This window comes from Hemitrygon akajei, unplaced genomic scaffold, assembly GCF_048418815.1.
Source record: "Hemitrygon akajei unplaced genomic scaffold, sHemAka1.3 Scf000040, whole genome shotgun sequence".
Classification (NCBI taxonomy): Eukaryota; Metazoa; Chordata; class Chondrichthyes; order Myliobatiformes; family Dasyatidae; genus Hemitrygon; species Hemitrygon akajei.
The window spans coordinates 4,378,758-4,403,538 of NW_027331926.1; positions in this window are offsets into that span (position 1 = coordinate 4,378,758).

Below are 24,781 nucleotides of genomic sequence, written 5' to 3' on the forward strand. Positions count from 1 at the left end.
TCCTGAGCCTTTCTAGTATTCGTATCTGTATGGTGTCCGTCTGAATACCGACGCTGCCCGTTTCCCGATTCTGGTTTTGGATTTCTCTGTCTGGTTTTGATCTCTGCCTGAACTTTGACGCCGGCTTTGTTTGCACCTCGGGATTTGTTACTCGATTAATGTCACCATGTGCACAGTGCAGGGTCTGCGATTGGATCCCTACTCCAACGCCCTAACAGAGTTCAGTCACAGTGCTCGGGTGTCTGCCACTCCGTTTGCCGCTGTGACTAAGAAGGGAACTGGGCGGTGTGTGTGGGCGGAGGAAGGCAAGCTGTGGTGCTGGGATATTCGTTAGTTAGTGGCGCGAACGGGAGGTTCTGTCGGCGACCGCATCAGGTTATCTTGATTCCAGTCTACAGCTTTCCGCAGTGGGAGAGTGAACAGCTGGATGCGTATGCAGGTTCCAATGACATGAGTACAACGAGAGACGACGTTCTGCAGAGGCATTTCACCAGTTAAGAGCAAAGTTACAGGGCCGGGCCTGTAGGGCTGTGATCTCAGGATTGCTACCCGTGCGACGTGCTTGTCAGGCCGGAACCAGGAAGAGTTTACAGATTAATAGGTTGCTAAAGAGTGTCTTTTATATTCCAGTCCTCTGCAGATGGATGCTCGCTTTGCATTTGTCTTTCTCACATTTCTGAAAGTTTTTCTGTCGGAAATCCTCCGAAGGCGCTCTGCACATCTGTTCGCTTCAATTGTTAAAATAGTCCACGCCTGTATTTCGTCTGCCCCAGAGTAAGACTGTGCACTTCCCTACATTATATTCATTTTGCAAATTATTTCCCTATTTTTCCAGTCTGCCCAATTCGTTCTGCTTCCTCTACCTGACCTTCCATCTATCTTCACTGGATCGGCAAACGGGGTCACAAAGCAATCAAACCCTTGATTCAAATCATCGACGCACAACGGGAGAAGAAGTGGTCCCAACACCGAGTGCTGCAGAAATCCACTGTTCACTTTTATTTTCCTTTTGAGTGGATTTATTACAGCCTCTGTACACCATCGTCCCTGTACCCTACCATAACTTCCCTGTCTATTTGGTACACACCAAGGTAGAACTCCAGACAAATATTCCCTGATTATTTCCCTGAGAACATCTGTTCCCAATTTAAGCTTCCAATTTCCTGCCTGACCGCATAATAATTCCGTTTATTCCAATTAAACACTTTTCTAACTTATCTTTTCTTATCTCCATCCAATTCTATTGCAAAGGAGATAGAATTCCGCTTACTATCTCTCCCACTGAGAGATATGACTCCTGACGAGGTTCATTTCTCAAAACCAAATCAAGTACAGCCTCTCTTCTTGTCGGGTTTTCTACATATTTTGTCGTTTTAAGTCGACTTGCGTATCGGTTGTACCAGATTGGGTGCTATGAAATGAATCTGAATTCTTTAGGGAGCATAACGCAAACGAACATTTAGGAAGCAGTCATCAGAATATAGTTGTGTTTAATTTCAAATGTGATGGGGAAAATTAAAGTCTGACGCAGCAGTGTTTCAGTGGAGTAATACTAAAATCTGATGGACAAGCTGTCGGGAACGCTGTCAGGATTGACTGCAGGATTGTCCGCAGGGCAGAAATGCGGTGAGTTTCTGGTAAAACAGAGGAACCTGCAGAAAGCATGCATTCTACAAAGAAATAAATAAATAGACAAATTAGGGCAATCGTGAGAAACGGAAAAGCAAAAGGGAAGGCATATAACAAGACAAAAACTACTGGGAAAACAGCGTATTGCGAAGCTTTTAAAAACCTACAGAGAAAACCTCACAGAATCATTCGAAGGGGAAAGATGAAATATGAAAGCAAGCGAATGAAGAATATGAAGGTAGGTGGTGACATCGTTTTCATTAGGAAAAGTTTAAAGGGATCTTTGGGCGGGGGGTTACTTCACACAGAGAGCGGTGGGAGTGTGGAATGAGCTGCCAGATGAAGTGGTAAATGCGGACTCACTTTTAACATTTAAGAAAAACTTGGACAGGTACATGGATGAGAGGTGCATTGAGGGATATGGTCCAGCAGCAGGTCAGCGAGACTCGGCAGAAAAATAGTTCGGCACAGCCAGGAAGGGACAAAAGGCATGTTTCTGTGCTGTAATGTTCTATCGTTCTGTGGTTCTAACTCGACCTTCAGGGTTCTTAAATACTGAGCGGAAGAGAGAGAGAGAGAGAGAGGGGACGCATTAGCAATGATCTTTCTAAAGTCATTGGACTCTCTCATGGTGTCAGAGGAAGAGAAATTGCAAATGCCACTTTACTCTTTATGAAAGTAGGATGATAGTAGGAAGGGAGCTATGGACATGACATTGGCTGGGAAGATATTGGGTTCACTTGTTAAGGATGCGGAAACACAGGACAAGAGAGGAAAAAGTGAGCACATTCCTCTGCTGTCTCTCTCAGTATCCTGCGCAGATATTATCAGGCCCAGGGGACTTACCCATCTCAGAAATCTGTTAAATTCTTGTCTGAAGAACCTGCCGGATTTATTGGAGAATAATACATGTTGGATAGATATCAGGGGCATCGTGGACCTTGTGTATTTGGACTTTCAAAAGACCTTTGACCAGTTGCCACACATAAGGCTGCTTATCAAATTAAGAGTCCTTGGTTTTACAACAAATGCCATGAACAGTGGTTGAACGGTAGGAGCAAGAGAGTGGGAATAAAAGTGTGCGTTTCTGGTTGGCTACCAGTGACTAGTCGATATATGGACATTTATTGCTCTGTGTCAATGAGATAGATGAGGGAATAGATGGTTTTGTTTCCAAGTTTGGAGGTGTTCGGAATATTAGTGTTCAGGCAGGTACTGTTGAGTAAAGACGTTGTTTGCAGAGGACCTCAGGCAGATTAGGAGAATTGGCAAGAAAGTGGCAATTGAAAGTACACTGTTGGTAAATGCATGATTATGCGCTTTGGTAGTGGAAATGAATGCGCAGACTATTTGCTAATCGTGGAGAAAATTCCCCAATGTGCGGTGCAAAGGGTGTTCGGAATCCTTGAGCAGAAGCCTAAAGGGTTAACATTCAGGTCGAGTCGGAGGTAAGGAGGGAAACATTCATTTCAAGAGGTCATGAATGCAGGAACAGTAATGCGATGCTGAAGTTTTGCAAGGCAGTGCTGAAGCCTCAGCGTGAGGATTGTGAACAGTTTTCGGATCCTCATATATCAAAAAAAAAAAACATGCTGGCATCGGAGAGATCCCAGGGGAGGTTCACGAGCATGATTCCAGGAGTGGACGGTTTATCATATTAGTACTGTTTGAGTGCTCTGTGTCTGTGCTCGCTGGAGTTTCAGATAGATGAGGTGGGATCTCATTTCGATCTTCCGAATGCTGAGAAGCCAAGGCGGAGTGCATGAGGAAAGGATGATTGCAGATATATCGATGGTTGATTGGACACAGCATCAAACGTTACGAGGAGAAAGCCGGGGAATGGTGATGATGAAGCGGAGTAAAGGTCAACGATTTAGATGAAGGCATTGAGAATAAGATCAGCCAGTTTGCTGATGATAATAAACTGGGTGGCGGTGTGACATGTGATGAGGATGTTAGGGTAATTCAGGGTGTCTTGGATAGGCTGGGTGAGTGGGCAGATACTTGGCAGATGACGTTTAATGTGAATAAGTGTGAGGTTATCCACGTTGGGAGTAAGAACAGGAAGGCAGATTATTATCTGAACGGCGTAAAGTTTGGTAAGGGAGAAAAACAAAGTGATCTAGGAGTCCTTGTTCATCAGTCACTGAAGGTGAATGAGCAAGTGCAGCAGGCAGTGAAGTCGGCTAATGGAATGTTGGCCTTTATTACAAAGGGAATTGAGTACAAGAGCAAGGAAATCCTCTTGCATTTGTACAGGGCCCTGGTGAGAGCACACCTGGAGTATTGTGTACAGTTTTTGTCTGCAGGGTTAAGGAAGGACATCCTGGCTGTAGTGGAAGTGCGGCGTAGATTCACAAGGTTAATTCCTGGGTTGTCAGTTCTGTCTTACGCAGAGAGGTTAGAGAGACTGGGCTTGTATAAGCTGGAATTAAGGAGATTGAGAGGGGATCTGATTGCAACATATAAGATTATTAAGAGATTGGACAAGATAGAGGCAGGAAATATGTTCCAGATGCTGGGAGAGTCCAGTACCAAAGGGCATGGTTTGAGAAAAAGGGGTAGGTAATTTAGGACAGAATTAAGGAAAAACTTCTTCTCCCAGAGAGTTGTGGGGGCCTGGAATGCACTGCCTCGGTAGGCAGTGGAGGCCAATTCGCTGGATGCTTTCAAGAAGGAGATAGATAAGTATCTTATGGATAGGGGAATCAAGGGATATGGTGACAAGGCAGGAACCGGGTATTGATAGTAGATGATCAGCCATGATCTCAAAATGGCGGTGCAGGTTCCAATGGCCGAATGGTCTACTTCTGCACCTATTGTCAATAGTCTATTGTCTATTAAAGGATCAGCCATGGTTGAGCAGACTCGATTGACCAAGTGGCCTAATACTGTTCCTATATATTATGGATTTATGTCCCTGTAGACTTAAATCGGTGAGAGTTAGGGAATTCTTTTTATCAGTTTTTGCTTAGGCTCAGGACCACGTTGATGAGTTATAAATGCCGGTGAAGTGCAGGGAACTGATCAAAACTATATAGAGAAAAAATATACGTTGCTGCTGTCAAGTCCGAATGAATGCGGTCGGCCCGCGACGTCGAGAGCTTATTCATGTCAAGAGATGCTGCCTGACATTAGGATTTCGCCAGCATTTTGGGTGTGATGCTTTTCTAAGATCAAAATTAAAAGCACAATGGTTCTCAAAGTACTATGATGTCCTGCCTCATACATTTAGTGGCATGCTTAATGTATTTCATTATCAGTTCGGTAAGAACAGTCTGTTCTGCTGCAAATCTGTTTGGATTACTGTTGACGATAACGAATGCGTGCCTTCGAAATGGTATGGTAGAGTTAGGGGGAGCTTTTCTTGGCCAGGGACACCAAGGTTGTCTTTTGTGTTTGGGCGGGAGATGAGGAAAGAAGACGCTGGGAGAATAGATCGTAGGATTGAATCGGGTGGGAGACCTGTTTGTTCCAGATGGATTTCATGAGACGTTCGTAAGGTGGTGTGCGTGCTTTCACATTGCCGATGGACCTGCACGCGAGTCCCAACGAAGTTCAAGATTAGAACTAGAACGAGAGAGAGAGAGAGAGAGAGAGAGAGAGAGAGAGAGAGAGAGAGAGAGAGAGAGAGAGAGAGAGAGAGAGAGAGGAGAGAGAGAGAGAGAGAGAGAGAGAGGAGAGAGGAGAGAGAGAGAGAGAGAGGAGAGAGAGAGAGAGAGAGAGGAGAGAGAGAGAGGATGAGGAGAGAGAGGAGAGAGAGAGAGAGGAGAGAGGGGGGAGAGAGATGTGAAGTATGTTCACATTGTTTCACTGTGTCTCCACACTGAAGAACCGGTTGCCAATTACCCAGAATGTTACGGTACGGCAACAATAAATATAGAAATTACGCTTTTTATTATAAACAAAGAAAATAATATTTAACCTCAGCTAAACAAAAAAATTAAAACTGAACAACCGACCAACTTAACCAGTAGATAACTGCTATACGCAACTCGAACAGTTCTTCAATCGATAAATGCGAACACAAAGTTAAAACCTGTCCAATGGATTTAAACATTCAATTAGGAGTGACTTTCCTGAAGTAATGAATTTCTCGACGACTTGATCCCAGCCGAAATATGTTCCACCCAAAGGATTTACGACGAAGGAACTAACAACGAATTAAAGGAACTGATCTTTCCCTTGGCGAATAACACTGCCCCAATCCTTTCTGCTCTTACAGCAGGGATTATCTCGCATGAAGCTTACTATCTCTTTTAACCAGGGTTCAATAAGATCGATCCTGTTTTACCGACGACAACACCACTTTTACTCGATTCTTCGGGTTTTCCGTACTCGGTAAATTCTTCACTCTCTGTCTGGACTAAAACTAGCAGCGTTGTGGCAAAACTACCCATTTACATTTTTTTTTAGAGGAAAGCATCTCCTTGCCAACAGTCAGCTTTATGGTAGGCAAATTCCACGTAATGATTTTCCACGGATTTCTTCAAACTTCTGAAACTTTTTCTATATGTTCCACTAACTGGACGGTCGAATTTAATTTCCTGGCTAACAACAAACGTCTTTCTAGAGCCAGAAGACTGAATCTCAGACCTTAATTCCGCCATCGCAAGTTAAATTTTCCTCTTTTTTTTATTTTCAGCATCTAACCGACTTAGTTCCAAGTTAGTTTCCAATTGTTTCTGTTTTAACTCAGCTTCAATTCTAAGCTTTTCTAACGCTTCCTGCTCCAGGTGTAACAGGATCGCTGCTTTACTTACAGGGAACCTATCTAACATAGGTGCATCAAACACACCCTAATCTATGTAGTGTTCCGCGATTTTCCGCTGAATTACAGGCTTTGTTGTAGCCATAGAAACGCCCTTAAGTTCCAATATGTGGCAATCTCTGATACATCACTCTTTCTCGCCTTCGCTAATAGCCCTCATGATGCGGGATGGTCGCCAATATTCATTATTCCCGAATAATACCATCAAACTAATCAAACAAAAGTATCGGGTATTTCCCTTTTCCAAAACAGACTGCTAAGTAAACAAGAATTTAAGCAGAAATCTGGAAGGTATCCGGAGAGCCCCGAAGCGTTACGCTACGGCAAAAATGAATATAGAGCTGAGACAGGTTGTTTTTAAAATTATATATTGTTATGTGTGCTGAATGAGCCAGATGGAAATGGGGTCCAGAGCTAAAAAACCCCGCCCCCCCGCCGGGAACTACGCTGCTAAAGAGAGAGTATAATGAAGAACAGAGGCAGAGACACCTGCTGCAGATAGGAGAGAGAGGGAGAGAAACGAATGATTTATGTATTATGGCTTCTTCACTGATTATTAATCTTTCGCTACAAGGACGCTTCTTTGTTCGTTAACATTCCTGAGGGAACAGCAGGAGTGGCCTAGTTTGATGGACATGGACGAATTGAGTTGATGGATGGCTGATACCCCGTCAGCGGGGATAAAAACAGGTCATTTCTACGGCCGTATTTCCAACTGGACTTTTTCCAGGCTCCCTCAATTTCTGTAACTCCATCACGGTTGTGTCGTCGGCAAGAGTATTTATTTCACGCCCATTTTTATCCAAGTCAAACGCCAGATCATTTCCAACAATTGTCACATGCAGAATGGTGTCTTCCACCACTGCCCTCTGTATTCTATTTGGAGTCATGCTATCCAATGTAACTCGGTCTCATGTCTCAGCCTACCGGATCGAGTCCTTCTCAAACGTATTTCTTCCAGTCTGATCCCAACGGTAGGCGTACTGTTTCATGATCCGAGCTACCCAACGAATGGGCCAATTTACAATGACCTATTAATCTATCAACACATACGTGTCTGGTCTGTGGGAGGAATCAGGAATACGCTGAGGACATCCAGGTCGTCACGTTTTTCAGACAGCGGCAGGAAATGAGTAGAACGGTGGAAAATCATCCGGAGAAGGAGAGAGGCCAAGCTACGACGGAAACAATAAATAAATTGGCATCATGTGCCCTCTCCTCTGTAATCACCTTCCCCACATACCGAATGTACTCAATCCAATTCGACAGATAGGTCCACCACGACTGAAATGTCCAAGATTTTTTAAAATAATTTCCCAGAGGCTTTGCCACGGGAATTCTTGCTAGCGACCGACGATTGGATAAGACATTTTACGAGTGCGAGTTATTAAATTATTCTCGAGGAGGCAGACCCATCACCAAAGAACTCCGTTGCAAGTGGAGACTTGCTGTCTGTTCACGGTGACCAGTCTGCCTGGACGGATCAAACAGCCCTCGGCAGATGAAAGCGATGGAGCTACATCGGGCGTGCCTGAGCAGGCATTGGGGCCGCACGGAATACCGGCAGGGCACCACGGTCGTATTCCGATAGTGATGTCAAGGTTGCGCATGCAAGTAAGGCTAGAATCACCCACTGGTAGAAGTGAGGCGGACGTTACAGGGAACCCGTGAAAAAAGTAAACTGGAAGGAGCAGAGAGGAGACAGACTGGGACTCTCCCTGATCCTGTTGGTGCATGGAGGGATTGAGGGCGGCAGCTATTCAGGGACGTCCACAGCCCCAATGGACCTGCATATGCCACTGACGAATTGGGATATTTTTGGGCGCCACTGAGGATTAATGCTGTCCTGACAACGCCGATAGAATTTTGGCCTTAGACGGAAGGGAGAATTCACCGTCTCCTCGAACTGCAGCCTGAACCTGGACTGGGCCACGGCGTAAAGAACCGTGTTGGAGCAGCAGCTAAGGAGTTGCAGAATGTAGCCCAGATCCCGCAGAGTTCTCAGGGGAATAGCGTTAAAGTAAATATTCATGCTCCCCCATACTGAATACACCGTTAGCAGCGCCCACAGCAGGGTGAAATTCCCCGACATCACCAGCAGTAACAGGAGGGATTGCCTGCGGTTCTTCATCTCCTGGTCGGCGGGCGTCTCGCCATCGCGCGAACCACGGAGTCTCCTCCGGGCTCGGCTGGCTACTATGACGAGCCAGATGGTTAAACTGTTGAGCAGGAGAATCAGGACAAAGGGGATTGTAGGGGTGAGGAGGAAACTACCCAGTTCAAATATTGACACCTGAGATGGGGAAAATAAAAGAGAACTTCTCAGACAGAGCAAGGACAAAACTAATGTCGAATATGACCCATCCAGCATAAACTACCAGAAAATGTTCTTTCCGCAGCTCAGCACAGTCACTGCACCCAGAACCAGAGCCGCCCCTCTACCGGTGCAGTACTTTCGTTTCAGCTTCTGAAAACAAATGGCGTCAAATCGATCAACGCTGAAAGCAACGGTAGACCAGACAGAACAGTCCGTGGCGGCATTGAGCAGGCGGCGTGGATATTACACACGGGGAAAAGATACGACCACAAATAAACCTCCAATGGCATGTAAGTCACCAGAATCTTGCTCAGTACCAGATCGAAGAGAATGACCAGCTTATCCGCTGCTACCATGGCAACCAGGTACCTTGTGACGCCTTTGGATAGACCGCCCTTTCCCCACGACAGGATGACAATTGTCACCACATTCACTGTGTGGAGGGAAATAAAGACCATTAGCAGACACTTGGGTAGAAACTTTCACTGGAAACAACTATTTTAATCGATAGCATTTCCGGGAGCAGAGATTGACATGGAATCAATGTATCTACTAAGGAGATATTCCGGAACCATTATTAAAAGGTAGAGATTATAATGTACCTGATGTAGTTCAGAAGAATGAGGAGAATCTCATTGAAACCAGTAGAATATTGAAATGCCAAGATGTAGTGGACGTGCAGAGTATAGCTTCTGTATTTGAGGAGTCTACAACTAGAAGATGAGGATTTAGAATAGAAAGACATCACTTTAGAACAGAGCTGGATAGAAATTTGTTTGACCGAGGCTGGTGAATATGTGGAATTCCTCGCAACAGGCGGCTATGTTAGTCAGTTCGTGGCAAAAATTTGCACTGGAGAGTGGTATGCCCAGAATCGTCGGTGAGTCGCTGGATGTCGAGTATGGGCGCCAGAATATGGTTGATAGAGATAATCAAACGGCAATGATGGAATGGCCGAGAAGCCGCGTTGCACAAATGACGGAATTCAACTCCCGAGCCCCATGGGCTGAGCAGTGACATCAAAGAATGGCTGGAATGTATTGTGATCTTTCGCATTAGAAGAGTAGCTGATAACGGGATGTGATAAAGAACTGATTATTGATTAAATACCAAATATCACGGCGACAGAAATTCAGCTTCCTTCAACTGTAAACAGGAGAGAACATCAGAGCAGAAGAACTGAAGAAAAAGGAGCCGGAATAGTCCATCTGTTCGGACTGCCATGCTCCGTCATTGAACATGATCCTGGTTGATCTGACCATAGACTCATTTCCATCTGCCTGCAGTACCACTTAGGAATATAGCAACTAAAACGGTAATAAAGGCTGTTAAAAATTCTTTACTTATTTTGGGTTACCTAAGGAAATACAATCTGATCAAGGCAGTAATTTTATGTCTGGATTGTTTCAACAGATAGTTTATAAATTGGGAGCTAAGCAAATGACTTCGTCTGCAGACCATCCTGAATCGAAAGGTGCCTTGGAGAGTTTTCATTCTACACTCAAGAATATGATTAGGAGGTATTGTGTGGAAAATGAAAATGATTGGGATGTGGGTATATGCTTGCTTCTATTTCCAGTAAGGCAGTCAGTAAATGTTTCCTTAATTTTCAGTCCATTTGAATTTGTATTTGCGCATACAGTTAGAGGTCCTTTAAATTTATTAAAGGAACAATGGATTAATAAAGAGGTACAAATTAATTTGTTGGACTACTTTTTAAAATTTAAGGATTGATTACATAAATCTTGTAGCTTAGCCAGGGAAAATTTAAAATTGGTTCAGGAGAAAATGAAAACCTGGTACGATAAAGAAGCTTAGGATGAGGACGATCAAGCCTGGAGATAAGGTGTTGGTTCTTTTCCCAGTGCAGACGAATCCTTTACAAGCTAAATGTCATAATCCTTATGAAATTATGTCTAAAATCAATGATGTGGATTACGTGATAAAAACAGATCGTAGAAGGCCAACTCAACTTTTCCATATAAATACGATACAGCCATATTATGAGAAACAGTCTGCTACTGTGACTGTTGTGGTCAATTCTAATGAGTCTGACTCACTAGAACATAATAGATGATTCATCGGAAACTCAGTTTAAACGCAACATTGTTTCTGTCAGGTTACAAAACTCAACCATTCTGAAAATATTGATAAAAAAAAATTAGGTCATTTACAGCCAGAGTAGAAGCAGCAGATGAAGCAATTAATGTTTCAATATAACCATTTATTTCTCAGACGTTCCTAGAAGGACAACTGTAGCTTCACATGATATAGATGTTGGAGATGGCAAAACAGTAGAACAACATCCATACAGGATGACCATGGGAAAATGTGAACTTGCTGAGAAAGAAATTAGAAATATGTTAGAGAATAATAGTATTCGAACTTCTAACTCGAATTGGGGTTCACCTTGTGTTATGGTACCTAAATCAGATGGCAGTATTAGGTTTTGTACACACTACAGGAAGCTGAATGCCGTGACGAAAACATATGCATATCCAATTCCTAGAGTAGATGATTGTGTAGATAAAGTCGGAAAAGCAAATTTCCTTACAAAGATTGATTAATTAAAAGGGGATTCTTGTGATCCAATAACGGATAGAGGTAGAGATATTTCTGCATTTGTAACTCCATCTGGGATGTATGAATATAATGCTTTTCCATTTGGGATGAAGAATGCCCCAGGTACTTTCCAGCGGATGATTAACTGTGATTCAGGGATTGAAAGATACAGATGCCTCTATTGACAATGTAGTTACAGAAAATGATAATTGGGGAGCACGCTTTACTGCGGTGGAGAAATTATTTGAATGACTTTCCGAAGCTGAACCAACTATTATATAGCTGAAAGTGAATTTGGCAATGCCACTGTAACTTACCTTATTTCTGTTGTAAGTCCAGGCTTGGTTAAGGAAAACGGTTAAGGAAATACATTAAACTCCAATTTAGCAATGAAATTTTAATGTTGCTGGAGTACAATATTTTGATAACTCTTATTAAAGGCAGAGATACTGTGATTGCTGATTGTCTATCTCGATGTTGGGAATGTACAATGTATTATTTTATGAAGAGATATTTTAACATTTGTACCACTCCTAATGTGTAATAATTTGTAAGATGCTCAATGATAATGCAATGTATACTGTGTACGTTGTAAATTTTATATATTTGTTTTCTGTAAATAGTTAATTGTTAAAATTTTGTTCATGACAGTCAATTTTTTTTTGGAGGGAGGTGTTACGTACCCATTAGTATATTGTGTCTGACACATGTCCATGATGTAATTGAGGCTCTGCTGGGTATAATGTTATGGTCTTGTGATGGTGGAGTGGGGTAATTTTTCCCGCCAGTGACAGGTCATGTGATAGTCTTCTTTATCCAATAGGGTATAAAAGGGGAACCCCTTCGTGTGACGCAGGGCAGTTCGTGGTTGAATTTGCCAGTGACTCCGTTCCGCTTTGGCTGGGATCGGCAGTGATGCAAAAAAAGAATTTATACCTCAAGAAAGTCTCTCCGAAGCGACTGGGTAAAACATTTGGACATTCGCATTACTTCTTCTAAGAACGTATTTATACATAATCGCTTTAAGAACTGTTCAAACTGCCGTACAGCAGCCGACTTCCGGTTAAGTTAGTCGTTTGTTTATTTTTGCGTTGGTTTAGCACTGTTTAATACATGTTTTATATGTTAGGAAGAAAATAAAACAGTTTCAATTATGTATTCATTGTTGCTGGAACGTAACACTATCCAATGCAACTCGGTGTCATGGCTCAGTCTACAGGAAAGGTTCCTTCTGAAAAGTCTTACTTCCAGTTTAATTCCAACGTTCGGGCCTTGAATGGCGCAATGCTTCACGGTCCAAGCGACCCTACGAATGGGACAATTTACAATGACCAATTAACCTATAAACACATAGATGTTTGGAATGTGGGAGGAATCAGAGTACGCCGAAGACACCCAGGCAGTCACGCTTTACAGACAGCGGCGGGAAATGAGTAGAATCGGAGAAGGAGAAAGGCCAAACTGCGAGGGAATCATAAATAAATAGACATCATGTGGCCTTTTCTCTGCAATTACCTTCGCCACATATAGAATGTACTCCATCCAATTGGACAGGTAGGAGCACCACTACACAAAGTGTCCCAGAATCTGTTTAATTTCCCAGAGTTATTGCGATTGGGAATGCTGCTGGGGACGGACAATTGTTGAGCCGTTTTACGAGTGCGAGTTATTAAATCACTCTCTAGGTGGCAGACAGATCTCCAAAGAAATCCGATGCAAGCGGAGACTTGCAGTCTTTCCACGGTAACCAGTTCTCCGTAACGGGTCAAAACAAGGGTTATTGGAACCAATCGCCCTCGCCAGAGGAAAGAGATGGAACTGCGTTTTAACATTTAAGGAACGATTACATAAAGCTTGTAGCTTAGCCAGGGAAAAGTCAAAATGGGTTCAGGAGAAAATGAAAGCCTGGTACGATAATGAAGCTGAGGACGTTCAAGCCAGGAGATAAGGTGCTGGTTCTTATCCCAGTGCAGAAGAATCCTGTACAAGCTAAATTTCATGATCCTTATGAAATTACGTCTAAAATCAATGGGCACAACGGTCGTATTGCGATGGTGATGTCAAGACCTCGGATGCAAATAAATGTAGAATCACACACTTGGTGGAACTGAGAGACACATTACATGGAACCAGTGATGAAAGTAAACTGGAAGGAGCAGAGTGGATGCAGACTGGGGATGCTCCCAGATCATGTTGGTGCATGAAGGGGTGGGGGAAGGGAGATATTCAGGGACGTCCACAGCACAAACAATATGCGGCGATATGGGAGAAGGAACACTGAGGATTAATGTTCTCCTGAAAACGCCGAGTGAACTTTGTCAGGAGACGGAAGGGAGATTTCACCGTCTGCATCAGCTGAACCCTAAACCTGTCCTGGACCACGGCGTAAAGGGCCGTGTTGGTACAGCAGCTCAGCAGTTGCAGCATGTAGCCCAGCTCCCGCAGAGCAAACGGGGATTTCACCGAAACGTAAAGACCGAGGCTCTCCCATACGGATAGCACCGTCATCAGCGCCCACAGCAGGATGAAATTCCCCGACATCACCAACAGTAACAGGAGGGATTGCCTGCGTTTCTTCATCTCCGGGTCGGCGGGCGTCTCGCCATCGCGCGAACCATGGAGTCTCCTCCGGGCTCGGCTGCCCACTAAGACGTGTCTGATGGTTAAACTGTTGAACAGGAGAATCAGGACAAAGGGGAATACTGGGGTGAGGCCGAAATGAATCAGCAGAAATGTTGACAGCTGAAGTGGGGAAAATAAATGGTAACTGCCCAAACAGAGCAGGGACGTACTGAATACCGCATATGACCCTTCGAGCAAGAAGTACCAAAAGATGTTCTTTACGCAGCTCAGCACAGTCACAGTCCCCAGAACCAGAGCCGCCGCTCTCCCGGTGCAGTATTTTCGTTTCAGCGTCTGAAAACAAATGGCGACAAATCGATCAAAGGTGAAAGTGACGGTGAACCAGACAGAACAGTCCGTGGCGGCGTACAACACGACTGCGTGGATATTACACACGGGAACACGTTCAAACCAGAGGCGAGCCTCTCCTGGATTGTAAGTCTTCGGAATCTTGCTCAATACCAGATCGAAGAGAACGACCAGCTGATCTGCTGCGACCATGGCAACCAGGTAACTTGTGACGCCTTTGGAGAGACCGCACTTTCCCCGCGACAGGATGACGATCGTCACCACGTTCACTGTGCGGAGGGAAATAAAATCTATTAAAAGACTTTTTGATGGAATCATTCTCTGTAAACTATTATTTTAATCGACAACATTTCCGAGAGCACCGATGATTATGGAATTCAAACAACAACACACAAAATGCTGGTGGAACACAGCAGGCCAGGCAGCATCTATAGGGAGAAGCGCTGTCGACGTTTCGAGCCGAGCTAAGGAGATTCTCGGGAGCCATTACTAAATCGGTGGTGATTAGAATAAACCTGCTGAAGTTCAGGAGAATGTGGACAATCTTAATGAAACCCACCGAACATTGAAAGGCCGAGGTATCGTGGGCCTGGAGAGGGAGCTTCCGTACTTGGGGAGTCCTCATCTGAAGACCAGATTTCACAATAGAACGACATCCCTTTGGAACAGAGATGAGGAGTAATTTCCTTTCACAAAGGCTTGTGAATGTGCGCAATTTTTCGCCCCAGATGGCTACCGGGGCCATTTCATTGGAAGCTTTTACAGCGGAGAGTGATAGACTCTTGATTTGTCGGGGTGTCGATGGATTCGGGGAGTGGGCGTCAGAATGTGGTTGAGATGGATGATAAATCAGATATGATTCAGAGGGCTGGGTGCTCGAATGGCTGAGTTCAGCTGCCGTGCCTTGTGGGCTAATCAGGAATATCAGTGGTTGGCTGGAATGTATTCTGATCATTTCCGTCAGAAGAAGTTGAGACCGGGAAGTGTTAAGAGAATAATATACTGATTAATATGTCATGTTTCACGCTGATAGAAACTCAAGTCACCTCGGCTGTTAACACGAGAGAAAATGCGAACATAAGGACATTAGCAATAGGAGCAGGAATTGTCTATCTGCTCGGACTGGCATGATCTGACAATGAAAGTGATCTAGAAACATAGAAACATAGAAACTCCGTCAATGTGTCTGGAGCCTTGCCCTGCAACCTGTGTCCGGAGCCTGGCCTCGTCCTGCCTCTGCCTGTAGCCTTGCCTCACCTTGCCTCTGACTGGAACCTTGTCTCGCTTTGCCTCTGCCTGGAGCCTTGCCACCATATAACGATATAACAATTACAGCACGGAAACAGGCCAACTCGGCCCTTCTAGTCGATACTGAACGATTACTCTCCCCTACTCCCACTGACCCGCACTCAACCCATAGCCCTCCATCCCTTTCCTGTTCATATACCTATCCAAGTTTACTTTAAATGACAATACCGAACCTGCCTCTACCACTTCTACTGGAAGCTCATTCCACACGGTTACCACTCTCTGAGTAAAGAAATTCGTGTTACACTTAAATTTTTGCCCCCTAACTCTTATATCATGTCCTCTTTTTTGAATCTCCCCTACACTCAATTGAAAAAGCCTATCCACGTCATCTCGATCTATCCCCCTCTTAATTTTAAAAACCTCTATCATTCACACCCCCCTCCTCAACCTTCTACGCTCCAAAGAATAAATCCCTAACTTGTTCAACCTTTCCCTGTAACTTCGGTGCTAAAACCCAGGTAACATTCTAGTAAATCTCCCCTGTACTCTCTCTATTTTGTTGACCTCTTTACTATAATTCTGTGACCAGAACTGTACATAATATTCCAAATTCGGCCTTGCCAATGCCTTGTACAATTTCCAATTACATCCCAACTCCTATACTCAATGCTCTGATTTATAAATACCAGCATACCAAAAGCTTTCTTCACCAACCTATCCACATGAGTTCGCACCTTCAGGGAACGATGCACCATTATTCCTAGATCACTCTGTTCTACCGCATTTTTCAATGTCCTACCATTTAACATGTATGTCCTATTCGGATTATTCCTACCAAAATTTAGCACCTCACACTTATCAGCATTAAACTCCATCTGCCATTGTTTAGCCCACTCTTCTAACTGGCCTAAATCTCTCTGCAAGCTTTGCAAACCTACTTCATGATCCACAACGCCACCTTCCTTAGTATCATCTGCATACTTACTAATCCAATATACTTACTATTCCACGCCTTGCCTCTGCTTGAAGCTTTGCCTCGCCTTGCCTCTGCCTGGAGCATTACCTCGCCTTGCCTCTGCCTAGAGCCTTGCCTCGCCTTGCCTCTGCCTGTAGCCTCGCCCTGTTTGGAACTGTCTGTCTGTGTCCACGTCTTCGCTAGGTCGGTCCGGCCGTTTTGCCGCTACCTTGCGTTGGCAACTCTCTCGTTGTGTTCAGTGTGATGAGTATTTCGTCCCTGCCCTACGTCCTGCACTCAGGAGCGTACCCGGCTCGGTGTTCCATGTTCCTGTCTCTCCCTCGACCCTGGGCTCTGCGTGCATGTTCTCCGTCGACCACGCCTCTGTGTTCTGCGTTCCTGTTCTCCCTCGAACCAGTCTCTGTGTTCTGCTTGCCTGTCCTCCCTCGACCCACGCTCAGTGTTCTGCGTTGCTGCCTCTCCCTTGACCAAGGCTTTGCGTTCCTCTCTCTTCCTCGACCAAGTCAAGGCTTCGAGTTATCGTCCTGTCCTAGTCACTTCGAAGGTCCTTGACCTGTCCTAGCCACGACTTTGTGTTCTCGTCTTGTCATGTGCCTCGCCGAGTCAACTGTAACTTGCCCAGCCCGGTGCTTTGGTTCTCTCGTCCTGTGCTGGGGTTTCCATATCCTGTCCGTGAGTCTCACGTCCAGTCCACTTGCCTCTCCTCGTCCTGTAATGTCGTCATATCCTCGAATAGTTCTGGGGTCCGAGCCCGAATCAAGACTCAGTTTCTGTGTTCTTCTCCAGTCTCTGGCTCGGAGTGTAACCCCGTGCTCCCAGTCCCCTGTTCCATGTCCTGGTTCCCTATCCCAGTCAGGTCCTATCCCAGGCCCGGAGTCCTTGTCTCGTCCGGGGCCGGTGGTATGCCCAGCGTTCTTTCTTCCTCACTTTGCCTGCTTCCTTCTCAGGCCATGTCCTGTTCCTGGTAGTTCAGTGTTTGTGTCTTGCTTTTGGGTCCACTCGCAATCTCGCCGTTATGACACTATCCACAAGTCTCATAAAAGACCCTCTCGTGTCCACCTCGACCAACGTTGCCGGCAGCGTATTCAGCACACGCACTACTCTCTTCATAAAAAAAAGAAACAATCCCCATGACATCTCCTCTGTTCCCACTTCCCAGCATCTTAAACCTTCGACCTTTTCTGGCAACCATTTCAGCACTTGCAAAAACCCACTGACTATTTACACGATCAATATCACTGATCATTTAATAGACCTCTCTCAGGTCACCTCTCATCCTTCGTCGCTCCAAGGAGAAAAGACCGAGTTCACTAAACCTGTTTTCGTAAGGCATGTTCCCCAATCCCGGCAACATTCTTGTACATCTCCTCTGCACCGTTTCTATGGATTCCACGTCCATCCTGTATCGAAGCGACCAGAACTGAGCACAGTACTCCAAGTCGGGTCAAACCGGGGTCCTATATAGCTGCCACATTACCTCTCGGCTCCTAATTTCATTACAAATATTAATGGAGGCCAAAACACTGTATGCCTTCTTAACCACAGAGTCAACCTGCGCAGCTGCTTTGAGCGCCCTATAGACTCGTACCCCAAGATCCCTCTTATCCTTCACACTGCCAAGAGTCCTACCAGTAATACTATATTCCGCCATCATATATAATCTGCCAAAATGAGACAATTTGGATTGATCTGCGTTCCACACAGAAGGTTAGTTAGGAAGGTTAAATCGTTAGGTATTAATATTGGAGTAGTAAAATTGTTTGAACAGTGGCTGGATGGGCGATACCAGAGATTAGTGGTGGATAACTGTTTGTCAGGTTGGAGGCCGGTGACTAATGGTGTGACTCAAGGATCTGTACTGTGTCTAATGTTGTTTGTAATATACATTAATGATCTGGATGGTGGGGTGGTATAAGTGGTCGAGACAGGTTTGGTATTGTCATTTAAAGTAAAATTGGATAGGTATATGCACAGAAAAGGAATGGAGGGTTAAGGACTGAGTTCGGGTCAGTGGGACGAGGTGAGAGTAAGCGTTCGTCATGGACGTAAGGGAGCTAGATGTCCTGTTTCTGTGTTCTAATTGTTATGTTGTTATATGGGTTGAATTCTCTCTGCCACTTCTCTGCCTGGTTTTGCATCTTATCAATGCCTCACTGTGACCTCTCACAGCCCTCCAGAGTACCTACAAGCCCTTCAACCTTTGTGTCACCAGGAAACTTACTAACCCATCTCTCCACTTACTCATCCAGGTCATTTATAAAAAATCACCATTCCGGTGAGCATAACAGACCCTAAGGTTCACTACTGGTCACCGACCTCCATGCAGAATATGACCCGTCTGCAACCACTCCTTGCCTTTAGTGGGAAGCCAGTTCTGGAGCCAGAAGGCAATGTCCTCTTGGATCCCATGCCTACTTTCTTGCTCATAGGCCTTGTAAGGGATACCTTATCAAATGCCTTACTGAAATCCATACGCTCTACATCTCCTTCTCTTCATTCATCAATGTGTTTCGTCACATCCTCAATTAATTTAATCAGGCTCGTAAGGCACGACCTGCCCTTGACAAAGCCATGCTGACTACCCCTAATCATATTATTCTTCTCTAAATTTTTATAACTTTTGCTTCTCAGGATCTTCAAAGTCCCTCCGCACAGCCGCGTACAGCAATCGTTTACTAGTTAAATAATATTCTGTTCTCCCCTTTGCCCTTCCCAAGAGGATGACTTCGTATTTACCAAATTTGAACTCCATCTGCCAGACGCTGATACATTCGCTGAAGATAGTAATATCCCTCTGCATGCTGATAGTTTCCTCTGCACTCTTTGTCTAATGGCAGTGATGATATCCACGTGACCTCATGTTTTTTTAAACGGTGAGACGTTGAATCTACTTACTTATTGATTTAATTCTGTTTATACTATATTCTGCCATCATACTTGACCTGCAAAATGAAAGACTTCACACTTGTCTGTGTTGAACATCATCTGGCTCTTCACAGCGCAGTTTTACGTCCTATCAATGTTCCTCTTTAGCCTTCGACAGCCTTTCCCACTATCCACAACACCTGCAATTTTTTTAAATCACCAGAGTTACTAAACCAGCGCCCCACTTCCTCATCCAGACCATTTATAAAAATCACGAAGCGTAGTGGTACCAGAACAGATCCCTGAGGCACACCACTGGTAAACGTCCTCATTGCAGAACACGACCGTCTACAACAACACTCAGTCTACTGTGAGCAAGCCGTTTCTGGTTCCACATAGGAATGTCCCCTAGTATCATATGCCTCCTTACTTTCACAATAAGGCTTGTACGAGGTACCTTATCAAATTCACTCCGCTGATGTTTGGAAAGACCTGTCTTGCAATTAGCGGGTCGTTAGAGGACAGGTATGAAAGAGAAACTGCCTTATATTTTTGAACGTAATCATGAGGAAGAGACGGGAAACTTACCAAGAAGAGCTACAATGGCGAGTACAGGGTAGTAAACCACTTGCAATGTTATAAGCGCCATGGTGATTCGAAAGTCCAACGTTAGCCCTTCGGAAATTTCAACAAGAGCATAATACGCCCAGAATGCTTTCTTCTCAATTCCCCTAAAATTGCGTGATGCATTTCGCAGACTATAATCCATTGCTGTGATAGTCCAGTTTCCTGTTCCCGATCCGGCGTCTGCCTTACTCTGTCTGCAGCCGCTGGTCTCTGATAGCGTAGACTGGCGGCTCTCACTGAAAATGTCGATGTCAGGGATACCGCACATATTAATGGAGCAGGCAACCGGCAGCCACACCTCCGCGGTGACGTCGACAATCCCCACGGACACTCCCTTAATGAGGTTCTACTGAAAGACAGGTGCAGTTAACCCTTTATTGGCGGACCGTCAGAGAAGCGATACAAATGCAGGTTGGAAATCTATCTGATAATCCCCGGAGCCGGCTGTCCACGGATACGTGCCGTACCGTGTCTTTAAAATCAAGAAACCTGTTCACACACAGCTAGATACTGATCTACAACCAGTCTAGAAAGGCAGGAACACGCAGCAAATAAAAAAAAATACAATAAACAATAATGATGATATGAACAGATTGAAAATATCTATTTCATAGATTGTTCTTAAAAAATATATTTGCATGGGTAGATTGAAAATCATATCGATATAGATAATTACAAAAACTGATTTTCAGAAATATAATTTGGACCAGCAGCCTCCCGGGTCTTCGGGTGATTTGTGAGGAGAGGACTTCAATCAGCACAGGTATAAAAGGCCACAGCGTGTCCTTACAGTGAAAAGCAGCTTTGACCAGCGACCAGGCAGCGTTTGTCGTTGAACCGCAAGAAGAAAGCAGGGGAAAATACAGTAGCCATTGTCTGAATGGACCGTTAGGCAGGTGATCTTCAGGCTTCTGCTCGCCGAGGCGTCTGCTCCGGGAGAATTCAGTCAGAGTAGACAAAGAAAAGTAAAGCACTTGGCTAAGTCTTTTTTATTCTTCCGTTCTTTATATCTGATCAGATAGGATAACAGTGCTGCGAAATAGGATAGTTCAATGCTCTTTCTGCCGGATCTGATAAGGTAAAGAGAACCCCAGTAACCATGACGACGAATGCTGCGAGAAATGAGTTCAGCTGCAGCTTCTGACAATCTGTGTTAAGGAGGTGACGCTGGAACTGGATGAGCTCCTGATCATTCGGGATTCTGAAGTGGTGATGGACATATAGAGAGGCAGTTACACCCAGGGAATAGGGCACAGGAGACTTTGTGATAGTCACGAAGGAGAAACGGTTGAAGAGGCCAGGGCAGAGTTCCCCCGTGGCTATCTCCCTCAACATTTTGGATACTGCCGCGGAGTTTGTGGGTCAGGAGAATCACCTAACAGTGTTGAGTCACAGTGGTCTAGTCGTAGGCACTTAGTTTGCTTCTGTGACTCAGAAGGCAAGTGGGCGTTGAGCGGTGTCTGTGTGTGTGGTGTGTGTGGGCGGGGCGGCATGGTGAAAGTCACGCTGAGGTGTTAGGGTGTTCGTTAGTGGTGCGGACAGGTGGTTCTGTCGGCGACAGCTTCAGGGATATCTCGGATCGAGTCCTCAGCACTCTTGACTGGGAGGGTGAACAGCTCGACAGCTTGGGCCATTGAGTTACCAATGACATTGGTACGATGAGTAACGAAGCACTGCACTGCCGGTTCCGGGAGTTAAGAGCGAAGTTGAAAGGAAGGATCTCCAGGATTTGTTGCCCGTGCTATATGCATGTGCGGTCACAAATAGGAACAATTTCCAGATTAATAGGTTGCTAAAGAGTTGTTTTATATCCTAGTCGTCTGGAAATGGATGCTAACATTGCATTTGGCTTCCTCAGCTGTCTGCAAATTTTCCTGATTGGAATCCTCCCAAAGGTTTCTGTATCTCTGCGTTTTTTCAATGCTCTCCCCATGGTTAAAGTATTCCAGGTCTATACAGAGAGTATACAGTTTATTACATGGCGAAGGTGTTTTTTTTATCTACCAACCTCTGAAAATGGATTGGAACATGCATTTGTCTCTCTCATCACTGACTCAAACTGCAGATCTTCCTGTAGCTCTGCATCTCTGATTTTTCAGTTCAATCGTTCTTCCCATTTTTGAAATAGTCCACGCCTGTATTCCCTCTGCCAAAGTGTGAGACTAGGCACGCCCCTACATTATATTCCTCTGTAAATACTTTGCCTGTTAGCCAATATGTCTTATTCCTTCTTCAAGCACCGTGCTTCATCAACTCTACCTGCCCTTCCATCAAACTTCTCATGATCCGCAAACCCTGCCACAAAGCATTCAAATCATTCATCCAAATTATCGACGCCCAACGCGATAAGAAGCGGTCCCAACACCGATTGCTGTGGAACTCCACTGATCATCATATCCAGTCAGAAAAGGGCCTCCGCAGTAATGTTTAAGGACATCTCCAAAAGGCCGCAATACTAAACACCACCAGGGTACTCTGAAAGTTCCGAGCAAATAAGTAGTTAGCGTGCTTGGCTATGTCGGGACATGAGCTTTCACCAGCTGCGGAAAAACAGAAATGACACAACAGCTTACAATCAATACAACAGTCAGGTTGCAACAAAATATAAGACTGCCGATCAGTAGTTACAGATGGGATAATCCATAATAACCGTCCGGATATAGTAACAGAGGACAGACACAGAACAATCACTTATTCAATGGATAAACAAATTGCAAGCACTCACAACATACACAAATCATTGCTTTAATAACACTACAATATGCTGAATTAATCCTTCCATACTGTTCATATTCTACACCTGCACATTATAGTCCGGGTCAAGTTTGACCCGGCCCAAGAATCCCCTCATAAGCGTCTGCTCCAAATTCTGAACCATAGATCTTTTTAGAATGTATATGTAGCTTATCTGACATTAATAAATGGGTGATTATTCCTTAATTAATGTTTCAGAGTGCAGGTGGAGTGTATTTTTAGAGCAAAAAATAGTTTATTGAGAAAAAAAAACGCATCTACTATTAGACAATATCATGTCCTAGTTAATCTAAGATATGAAAACATAACAGCTATAATGATTAAAATATATTTGTTGAAACTGAAAATGGCAACGACATTCTGGAACTATGGGGTTTTGTTATATAACCATTTTTTACTAGATACCACTATCAAACATGTCCTCACTGCTATATCATTAAGTATCCTCATAGCTACTATGTAATTATAACTATTAACTATTAATTCAACATTAACTAACATTAAACCAACAAACAATACAAAATAATTGGTATTTGAAAAATAGTCTTCGCAATCAACGCAGTGCTGGAAACTTTGCGTGTGTGGCCCTTGCGTGTGAGTTTCCCACATTTGCAGCAAGTTGTTCCTGTTTCGCAGTCCATTTTTGCAGAGCAGCAGTTTCCTCTCCTTCCCTTCTGTCCCCTTGTGTTGGCTTCTTGCGGGACTTCTTGTTGATCGGGTCCAGGGTCAGATCGAGGCACTGACCACACCAGGAGTCACACGGGGCTTTCAAGCTCCTCCAAAACTAAACACCAACTTTTCCTCTTGCTTCCACTCCAAGAAGGGTTCAGGTCTATTAACTATTAATTCAACATTAACTAACGTTAAACCAACAAACAATACAAAAAAAATGGTATTTGAAAAATAGTCTTCGTATTCAAAACAGTGGTCGGATACCTTGCGTGTGTGGCCCTTGAATATGTGTTACCCACTTTTGCAGCAGGTTGTCCCTGTTTTACAGTCCTTTTTGCCGAGCAGAAGTTACATCTCCTTCGCTTCTGTCCCCTTGTGTTGGCTTCTTGGGGGACTTCTTTTTGATCAGGACCAGGTTCAGATCTCGGCACTGCCCTTACCACTGGTGCTAAGGCCACTGGTCGGGGAAGGTGGTGTCGCCTTTGCATAAAAGGTGTCTTACCAAAATCCTCCTGAAATAACCTCCTCTTGGTTGCCCTCCAGGTAGGGTTCATCTCACACTATATGACAAATGCATTGCAGGTCGATATGTCAATGATGTTCTGGAATATGGCGAGAGGCAAGCGGGCTGTTCTCCTCTTGCAGCTGTATGTGCCTCTTACCTTGTTTAGGTTCCACACTCGTCCTTTGTTGGCATTGTAGTTAAGGATGATGGCTGGTTGTCTGCCCTCCTGAGCGCTGACCTTTGCAACCTCATGTATTGTGCCCATAAGGATGACATTCTTGTTCTTCTTTTGCATATACGAGACAACTGTGGTGTCATGGGTGAAAGCAAACTTGGAAGACAAGACGTCTCTCCCCGTTGTTACAATTACAGCAGGTGGCAGCTCAGGCTTGTTCCGCCTCACAGTGCCCACCATTGTGATTTTCCACTTAAGGAGCACCTGACCAAGATCCGGAGATGTCAAGAAGTTGTCTCAGATCACATTGTGTCCTCTTAGCCCTTCTGTCATCTCTTACACGACGCTCATGCTTTGTTTGCGCTCCGTGGCTCCCCCAGCTGGATTCCAATAACATACTTTAACATACTTGCATATTCCAAGCATAACTGAAACGTGCATCATAGGCTACCCTTAACTTTATTCCGTATTTTCGTGGGTTGCTGAGCATGTACTGGCGGGGAAAGGACAGCGACCTGCAAGTAAAAAAGGGGACTTCAAAGACCAACAGGTGCCTGTCTCGGTGGGAACCTGGGCAAATGTGCTGGGAACGCAGGCAGGTCGTTTTGCAGTGTCACGGTTGCCCTTGAACTCTATCGCTACAGACCCATAAAGATATACACAGGCATGGCATGTACAGTTTTACAGTTTTAATATTTCCACAAACCACACTGGTGGATTTAAAACCCATTCCAATAGATACGGGT